The following is a 10,000-nucleotide window of genomic DNA, read 5'->3' as shown; positions in this document are numbered from 1 at the left end:
GAGCTCCTCATGAGTACCTTATTGCCCGACGATAGTAGCGAAGATGAGGACGAGGAACAGGGGAATTTGAGGCGACAACTCCATGAGCTGTATGCCGATGAGACGCCTGTTGCTCCGTTCACTGAACGTGAAGTTACCGCCGCAATTCTTGAATTGCGCCGTAAAAAGGCGACGGGCCATGATGGACTCGCTGCCGAGGTTCTCCAAGCCCTGTGCGCGGAGATCTGCCCTTACCTGACTAACCTCTACAATGAGTGCTTACGTCAGGGACGGGTACCAGAATCGTGGAAGTTGGCCGAAGTGGTCATTCTGAGAAAGGGTGAGGACAAGGATCCGGAAGTGCCGAAATCATACCGACCCATCTGTCTCTTGAACTCCATGGCTAAGCTCCAGGAGAAGCTCCTATGCCTTCGGCTAGAGCAACACCGGGAACTTAGGGGACGCAGTCCCGACCAATATGGATTCAGGAGGGGTCTGTGTACAGAAGATGCTATAAACAAGGCAATGTTGTTGGTGGACACATCTACAGCCAAGTACGTTGCGGGGATAATGGTTGACATCGCTGGGGCTTTCGACAACCTATGGTGGCCGGCACTGTTCGACAGCCTAAGGAAGTTGGAATGTCCTGGGCCCCTGTACCGGTGCCTGCTAGACTACTGCCGTAACCGGCGGGCGGTTTTGCGGTGCCCGGGGCGGGCGGTTGAGAAGTCGATCACCAAGGGATGCCCACAGGGCTCGGTCTGCGGTCCCATATTCTGGGATGTAGGCCTCGAGCCTGTGTTGGCGGAACTAGGAGAACTGCGACAAGTGCGAGGCGTAGTAGCGTACGCCGATGACATCCTTCTAGTGATAGAAGGTGACTCTCGGGCAATGTTGGAAGTAAACTGCAATGCAGCGCTCAACGCCCTGCAGCAGTGGTGCCACAAAGTGAAGCTGAAGCTGTCTGCTGAGAAGACTGTGTATATCTTGCTGCGCGGCCGTTTGGCACGTGGCCCTGTACTCCGAATTGCTGGCGGTGCCAACGATGGAGCTATCAGGCGAACACACATGGCGAGGTATCTGGGAATCCACCTCGATGAGTCCAGACTGTTCTCTGCGCATATCGAGATCGTATGTCGCAAAAGCCAGGCCCTCTTCCACAAGATAGCCAGTATTGCAAACAAGCAATACCATCTGCCATTGCAGACATTAAGGCTATATCACTCGAGCATTCTCGTGGCCATCACGGCTTACGGGTCGAGTGTCTGGGCTCATAGGCTGAGACAGAGAAAACCTGCGGCGGCGATGAGGAGGCTGCAGCGCCAAGCGCTGTTGCGCCTCACTGGAGCATACAGCACGACTTCCGCCGATGCGCTACTAGTCATCACAGCAATCCCCCCACTTGACCTGCTGGTCAGGGAAAGGGGTGCGCTGTATTGGCTCCGGAAGGGAAATCCGGATGGGGTCAATAACATCTTAGGCCGACCGGCAGACAGCGCTGCTGAAGTCCGGAACTGGCTCTTTGACGAGTGGCAGCAGAGGTGGGACGCGCTCCGCACAAGCAGGCGCGTGCACCATTTTTTCCCCAACGTGAGAGAGCGGATGAGACTTCGGTTTCTGAAACCCTCACGGGGATTGGTGCATTTCTTGACAGGACATGGGCCCTTTTCCACCTACTTGTGTAGGACTGGCAAAAGAGAAACCACAGACTGTGACTGTGGCGAGGAAGGAACCCCGGAGCACACTCTGTGGGACTGTCCACAATTTGCTGAAGTACGGGAACAACTGCCCCCTAACAGAGATGTTAGAGCGCTACTCCGGAGCAGAGAGCACTGGAGGGCGCTCAACACTCTTGCGTCTGCAATATCCGCACAGGCTCTGGATCAATATTTGCAGCGGAGGGCTTTGGAACTCGTGAGGGAAAGAGCAGGAATGCTCCATGACCCCGACACGACTCCGGAGACCAGCAGCAATGATTCAGATGACGACTCATGGGCTGACGATGACTAAGTAGCGACAGACTCTAGGCCAAGAACCCGGAAATTCCGGGCTCGACGATGGGCAAGGCCTGGCTAGCCCGAGCCGAGTGCTGTGGACCCTGCTACCCGCAGGAGAAACGTGCGCCGGCTGATTGCCCATTGTAAGCGGATGCTACGGCGGCACCACCTCCACGCGGTTCCCCGTGGGCACTGGACGGCAGGTCGCGAGACCTGAAGCCCGGTGGCAAAGAGTGCTCCTCTGTGGATATAGAGGGTCCGTTCCCCCGCACAATGGTGACGGTGTGGGGGTAGTTTTTCCAAGACCGCTTCCTGCGGTGGCGACGCTGGGGTAGAGTCGACCACTCGCCCATTGTGGAAGGTAAACATTCTGCTGTTCATCAGTACTTTACTAATAGTTCAGTCGTCTCACGGCACTGCTTAGTAATTGATGCAGGGCCACATAGATAGATGATACATGCGAATGTCCCTATACATGCGGTAAGTTCGTCGTGGCCGCTGGCCGGCAGGCCGCGAGACCTGACGCCCGGCGGCAAAGAGTGCCCCTCTGAGGATATAGATGTTCCGTTCCGCCGCACAATGGTGACGGTGACCGCTGCCTGCGGTGGCAACGCTGGGCAGAGTCGATACTCGCCGTGTGGTGGAAGGTAAACATTATGCGGTACATCAGTACTTTCCTAATAGTTCGGTCGTCTCACGGCACTGCTTAGTAAATGATGCAAGGCCACATATAGATGATTTATGCGAATGTCCCTATACGTGCTGTAAGACTGGGCACACAACGTGAATCGCACGTCAGCCAGACACTCGAACATGCACCACTCTCGGCCTGCAACGGAGACACACAATACGTAAACATCTGGAATGCGACAATGTCGAGTGCATCCTCTCTGCCACATTGCACCGTCGACACTATGATAACCAGAGCAGTAGGTCCACCTATAAAAGCACAATACCCCACTCCTCCGACAACTACCATTGCTCAGATAAATCAACACCACCAACACACATCCTACACAGAGGGGCACCAAATATCATCCCCCGCCCTCGTGTTATACCACATGAAAAATTGCAGAAGTGAGAGACACACATCCGCCAGCCTCTTGCTACAAGCATCGAACCGACGTGACGTATCTGACGGTGACTCAGGCATCCGCGTACTGCCACCACTATCCACCCCCCCCCCTCTCTCTCTGCACCCTTCCCACACAATACCAAATTTAACCAACTTTATCGCTTAACCTAACTGTGGCTGTACCACATTATCGCTTAACCTAACTGTGGCTGTACCACATTATCGCTTAACCTAACTGTGGTTGTACCACATTATCGCTTAACCTAACTGTGGTTGTACCACATTATCGCTTAACCTAACTGTGGTTGTACCACATTATCGCTTAACCTAACTGTGGTTGTACCACATTATCGCTTAACCTAACTGTGGTTGTACCACATTATCGCTTAACCTAACTGTGGTTGTACCACATTATCGCTTAACCTAACTGTGGTTGTACCACATTATCGCTTAACCTAACTGTGGTTGTACCACATTATCGCTTAACCTAACTGTGGTTGTACCACATTATCGCTTAACCTAACTGTGGTTGTACCACATTATCCCTTAACCTAACTGTGGTTGTACCACATTATCCCTTAACCTAACTGTGGTTGTACCACATTATCCCTTAACCTAACTGTGGTTGTACCACATTATCCCTTAACCTAACTGTGGTTGTACCACATTATCCCTTAACCTAACTGTGGTTGTACCACATTATCCCTTAACCTAACTGTGGTTGTACCACATTATCCCTTAACCTAACTGTGGTTGTACCACATTATCCCTTAACCTAACTGTGGTTGTACCACATTATCCCTTAACCTAACTGTGGTTGTACCACATTATCCCTTAACCTAACTGTGGTTGTACCACATTATCCCTTAACCTAACTGTGGTTGTACCACATTATCCCTTAACCTAACTGTGGTTGTACCACATTATCCCTTAACCTAACTGTGGTTGTACCACATTATCCCTTAACCTAACTGTGGTTGTACCACATTATCCCTTAACCTAACTGTGGTTGTACCACATTATCCCTTAACCTAACTCAAGTTGTCCCTTAACCTAACTCAAGTTGTCCCTTAACCTAACTCAAGTTGTCCCTTAACCTAACTCAAGTTGTCCCTTAACCTAACTCAAGTTGTCCCTTAACCTAACTCAAGTTGTCCCTTAACCTAACTCAAGTTGTCCCTTAACCTAACTCAAGTTGTCCCTTAACCTAACTCAAGTTGTCCCTTAACCTAACTCAAGTTGTCCCTTAACCTAACTCAAGTTGTCCCTTAACCTAACTCAAGTTGTCCCTTAACCTAACTCAAGTTGTCCCTTAACCTAACTCAAGTTGTCCCTTAACCTAACTCAAGTTGTCCCTTAACCTAACTCAAGTTGTCCCTTAACCTAACTCAAGTTGTCCCTTAACCTAACTCAAGTTGTCCCTTAACCTAACTCAAGTTGTCCCTTAACCTAACTCAAGTTGTCCCTTAACCTAACTCAAGTTGTCCCTTAACCTAACTCAAGTTGTCCCTTAACCTAACTCAAGTTGTCCCTTAACCTAACTCAAGTTGTCCCTTAACCTAACTCAAGTTGTCCCTTAACCTAACTCAAGTTGTCTCAAGTTGTCCCTTAACCTAACTCAAGTTGTCCCTTAACCTAACTCAAGTTGTCCCTTAACCTAACTCAAGTTGTCCCTTAACCTAACCCACGTTGTCCCTTAACCTAACCCACGTTGTCCCTTAACCTAACCCACGTTGTCCCTTAACCTAACCCACGTTGTCCCTTAACCTAACCCACGTTGTCCCTTAACCTAACCCACGTTGTCCCTTAACCTAACCCACGTTGTCCCTTAACCTAACCCACGTTGTCCCTTAACCTAACCCACGTTGTCCCTTAACCTAACCCACGTTGTCCCTTAACCTAACCCACGTTGTCCCTTAACCTAACCCACGTTGTCCCTTAACCTAACCCACGTTGTCCCTTAACCTAACCCACGTTGTCCCTTAACCTAACCCACGTTGTCCCTTAACCTAACCCACGTTGTCCCTTAACCTAACCCACGTTGTCCCTTAACCTAACCCACGTTGTCCCTTAACCTAACCCACGTTGTCCCTTAACCTAACCCACGTTGTCCCTTAACCTAACCCACGTTGTCCCTTAACCTAACCCACGTTGTCCCTTAACCTAACCCACGTTGTCCCTTAACCTAACCCACGTTGTCCCTTAACCTAACCCACGTTGTCCCTTAACCTAACCCACGTTGTCCCTTAACCTAACCCACGTTGTCCCTTAACCTAACCCACGTTGTCCCTTAACCTAACCCACGTTGTCCCTTAACCTAACCCACGTTGTCCCTTAACCTAACCCACGTTGTCCCTTAACCTAACCCACGTTGTCCCTTAACCTAACCCACGTTGTCCCTTAACCTAACCCACGTTGTCCCTTAACCTAACCCACGTTGTCCCTTAACCTAACCCACGTTGTCCCTTAACCTAACCCACGTTGTCCCTTAACCTAACCCACGTTGTCCCTTAACCTAACCCACGTTGTCCCTTAACCTAACCCACGTTGTCCCTTAACCTAACCCACGTTGTCCCTTAACCTAACCCACGTTGTCCCTTAACCTAACCCACGTTGTCCCTTAACCTAACCCACGTTGTCCCTTAACCTAACCCACGTTGTCCCTTAACCTAACCCACGTTGTCCCTTTGCCTAACATAGTTCACTGCTCGGAATCTCTGGTGTCGTTGTTATCCTCATGTAGATGTCTTGCGAGTGTTGCTTACTTTCCACATATTCCCGCTATCCACTGTCAATTGTACTGCAATAGGACTATATCGCCCCCCCCCCCCTCCCTCTGTCCCCCTCTTTGTGTCTCTGTCCTCTCAAGCTGGTCGGTCTGGCGTTTGAGTGTTAAATGAGCCTCGCAGCTGTTCAGTTGCATTCAGATGTCGACGCCCTCAGTGTACGTCGTGGTATGGTCTGTGTCCATTGTCCGCTGATGTCGTACGCGTAACCCACACGCTGTACCGATCATCGGTCGTTACGTACAGAGTGAAGTAGTGTGATACGTGTGACCGTACGCTGGCTGTGCCCAACGGTGTCGAATCTCAATTTCCATATGATGTGCTCGATGCTACTTGTCTCGTCTCCCAATAACAGCTAGGTTGCACTGTGGTACGCCGTAGAGGCGTGTGGGAGGAACGTACGAACGCATTGTATGTCACCCTGGGTCGCTGGGGGTGGTGGTGCGGTGAGTCAGGTCAGGTCAGGTCAGCGTGAGCCGTCTGATGTAGTGACGCGTGTATTCCGACTTTGTCGTATTGCCTCACACAAAGTGCTACCCTGGTGGACCGCGTTCCATATCTGGGACATGCCGCAGATGCCGGTTGACAGTGGATCGCGGAAGGGACATCGCATACGTGCGCGGGCCACCTTCCACGTGTTCTCTTCTGCACATGTCGCAGTGTGTATGTGGTCTGATGTAGCGTGTCGTGACACATGACATCCTGGCATGCAAGAATTGTTGAATTCGCAAATGTAGGTGGACATCTACGTTTACTGCCCAAGATACGCAAATGAACTGGAAATCCGTTGTTGAGCGGTTGTTCACGCTGGAGGTGAATCTGTGATGGCGACGATCGGTACAGCTATTAACCGGTTGTTTCAGCGGTACCCGCCACATCCACACACGTGACTAGGCCCATGTGGGTATGAAGCGATACGCGGCGGTGGCTTGGTGGGACTGTTCCCGGCCGGTGAAGGGGGGCCGCCCGGCGTGTTGGCCGCGCGCTGCGTGGGCGCACGCGCAACAGGCGGCTGGTGGGGGGCGCCGAGTGGCAGGAGCGCCAGCCGACGGGCCCGGCAGGCGGCGCAGCTACGCTGCGGCGCACCCTGCACGCGGCGCCTGGCGGCCAAAGTTGGTTCAGCCGAGCCCGGTGCGAAGCGCGGTGGACATCTGCAGTGTGCTGGTCTGATTGAGGACTGTGTGCGTTGAGGATGCGCCGCCGCCTGGCACTCGGCGCCGCGACGCCGTCTGCTGCTCGGTCGCCCCAGCGGTTCTCGCAGGTGGTTTGTATCGCAGTTGTGCGGACGTGTTGGCGCGTGCGCTGTGCTGGGAGAGTTCGCTTCTGCACCCAAGTGGGGCTTTGCCCTTGTGTGGCGCTGGCGTTGGAGCTGCCGGTCACCATAGGTGGCGCGTGTTGTCTCCCGCCGGCAATGCCACGACAGCACGCTCCCGGGCCTCTGTCGGCAGCGGCAAGCTCAGTTGGGAGCAAGGGTGTTCTCACTAAAACCGTCTACTCGCCTAACTCCGGGCGATTGCGCCTCTCTCGAAACCGACCAAGTACCTAGGACGGCGCTGCGCGCCGCCGGGACCTGAGAGGGTTTCGAGGTGTATCGTGCAGGGGAGCTCGGCCTCCTCCTGTTTGCAGAATAATTGAGCGGACGCTTGCGTGTTCGCGCGGGCCCCCGGGACACACTCCCGGGCGGCCGGCTGCTCAGCTCTAGTTGACGCAGCTCCCTGGTTGATCCTGCCAGTAGTCATATGCTTGTCTCAAAGATTAAGCCATGCATGTCTCAGTACAAGCCGCATTAAGGTGAAACCGCGAATGGCTCATTAAATCAGTTATGGTTCCTTAGATCGTACCCACGTTACTTGGATAACTGTGGTAATTCTAGAGCTAATACATGCAAACAGAGTCCCGACCAGAGATGGAAGGGACGCTTTTATTAGATCAAAACCAATCGGATTGGCTTGTCTGGTCCGTTTGCCTTGGTGACTCTGAATAACTTTGGGCTGATCGCACGGTCCTCGTACCGGCGACGCATCTTTCAAATGTCTGCCTTATCAACTGTCGATGGTAGGTTCTGCGCCTACCATGGTTGTAACGGGTAACGGGGAATCAGGGTTCGATTCCGGAGAGGGAGCCTGAGAAACGGCTACCACATCCAAGGAAGGCAGCAGGCGCGCAAATTACCCACTCCCGGCACGGGGAGGTAGTGACGAAAAATAACGATACGGGACTCATCCGAGGCCCCGTAATCGGAATGAGTACACTTTAAATCCTTTAACGAGTATCTATTGGAGGGCAAGTCTGGTGCCAGCAGCCGCGGTAATTCCAGCTCCAATAGCGTATATTAAAGTTGTTGCGGTTAAAAAGCTCGTAGTTGGATTTGTGTCCCACGCTGTTGGTTCACCGCCCGTCGGTGTTTAACTGGCATGTATCGTGGGACGTCCTGCCGGTGGGGCGAGCCGAAGGGGTGCTTTCGCGTCCCGAGGCGGACCCCGTTTAAATCCTACCAGGGTGCTCTTTGTTGAGTGTCTCGGTGGGCCGGCACGTTTACTTTGAACAAATTAGAGTGCTTAAAGCAGGCAAGCCCGCCTGAATACTGTGTGCATGGAATAATGGAATAGGACCTCGGTTCTATTTTGTTGGTTTTCGGAACCCGAGGTAATGATTAATAGGGACAGGCGGGGGCATTCGTATTGCGACGTTAGAGGTGAAATTCTTGGATCGTCGCAAGACGAACAGAAGCGAAAGCATTTGCCAAGTATGTTTTCATTAATCAAGAACGAAAGTTAGAGGTTCGAAGGCGATCAGATACCGCCCTAGTTCTAACCATAAACGATGCCAGCCAGCGATCCGCCGCAGTTCCTCCGATGACTCGGCGGGCAGCCTCCGGGAAACCAAAGCTTTTGGGTTCCGGGGGAAGTATGGTTGCAAAGCTGAAACTTAAAGGAATTGACGGAAGGGCACCACCAGGAGTGGAGCCTGCGGCTTAATTTGACTCAACACGGGAAACCTCACCAGGCCCGGACACCGGAAGGATTGACAGATTGATAGCTCTTTCTTGATTCGGTGGGTGGTGGTGCATGGCCGTTCTTAGTTGGTGGAGCGATTTGTCTGGTTAATTCCGATAACGAACGAGACTCTAGCCTGCTAACTAGTCGCGTGACATCCTTCGTGCTGTCAGCGATTACTTTTCTTCTTAGAGGGACAGGCGGCTTCTAGCCGCACGAGATTGAGCAATAACAGGTCTGTGATGCCCTTAGATGTTCTGGGCCGCACGCGCGCTACACTGAAGGAATCAGCGTGTCTTCCTAGGCCGAAAGGTCGGGGTAACCCGCTGAACCTCCTTCGTGCTAGGGATTGGGGCTTGCAATTGTTCCCCATGAACGAGGAATTCCCAGTAAGCGCGAGTCATAAGCTCGCGTTGATTACGTCCCTGCCCTTTGTACACACCGCCCGTCGCTACTACCGATTGAATGATTTAGTGAGGTCTTCGGACTGGTACGCGGCATCGACTCTGTCGTTGCCGATGCTACCGGAAAGATGACCAAACTTGATCATTTAGAGGAAGTAAAAGTCGTAACAAGGTTTCCGTAGGTGAACCTGCGGAAGGATCATTACCGACTAGACTGCATGTCTTTCGATGTGCGTGTCGTGTCGCGCAACACGCTACCTGTACGGCAGTGGCCGTGCGCCGCGTGCGGAACCACGCGTGCCTCTCAAAACTAGCGGAAGTGTTGTTGTTGTTGTTGTTGTGTGGTACGAGCGCTGAAGCTCTGGAGCGGCTGGCCTGCGGTACCTGGCGCCTGGCGCCGGTTTTGAATGACGTTCGCCCGAGTGCCTGTCCGCTCCGGTGTGGAGCCGTACGACGCCCATCGGCTGTGAGGCCGTTGGACACAAAAAAAATAGTGGAACAGGGGCCGTCAGACGCCTCAGTCCCGCAAATGCTACTGTCTTGAAAGAGACAGTGGGAGACTGAAAAGGAAAAGATCACCCAGGACGGTGGATCACTCGGCTCGTGGGTCGATGAAGAACGCAGCAAATTGCGCGTCGACATGTGAACTGCAGGACACATGAACATCGACGTTTCGAACGCACATTGCGGTCCATGGATTCCGTTCCCGGGCCACGTCTGGCTGAGGGTCGGCTACGTATACTGAAGCGCGCGGCGTTTGTCC

The 10,000-nt window shown here is 52.7% G+C and overlaps 2 non-coding genes across 2 annotated transcripts; both read left to right on the top strand.

Annotated features, from left to right (window-relative positions):
* Positions 1–7,549: 7,549 nt before the first annotated feature.
* Positions 7,550–9,442, top strand: LOC126314322 (small subunit ribosomal RNA). Its single transcript, XR_007555782.1, has one exon. It is a non-coding gene; the product is annotated as a small subunit ribosomal RNA (ribosomal RNA).
* A 371-nt stretch (positions 9,443–9,813) lies between these two features.
* LOC126314338 (5.8S ribosomal RNA) lies at positions 9,814–9,968 on the top strand. Its single transcript, XR_007555795.1, has one exon. It is a non-coding gene; the product is annotated as a 5.8S ribosomal RNA (ribosomal RNA).
* Positions 9,969–10,000: the final 32 nt, after the last annotated feature.

Source organism: Schistocerca gregaria, unplaced genomic scaffold (assembly GCF_023897955.1).
Source record: "Schistocerca gregaria isolate iqSchGreg1 unplaced genomic scaffold, iqSchGreg1.2 ptg000551l, whole genome shotgun sequence".
NCBI classification, from domain to species: domain Eukaryota; kingdom Metazoa; phylum Arthropoda; class Insecta; order Orthoptera; family Acrididae; genus Schistocerca; species Schistocerca gregaria.
This window is presented reverse-complemented; position numbering and strand designations above follow the sequence as displayed.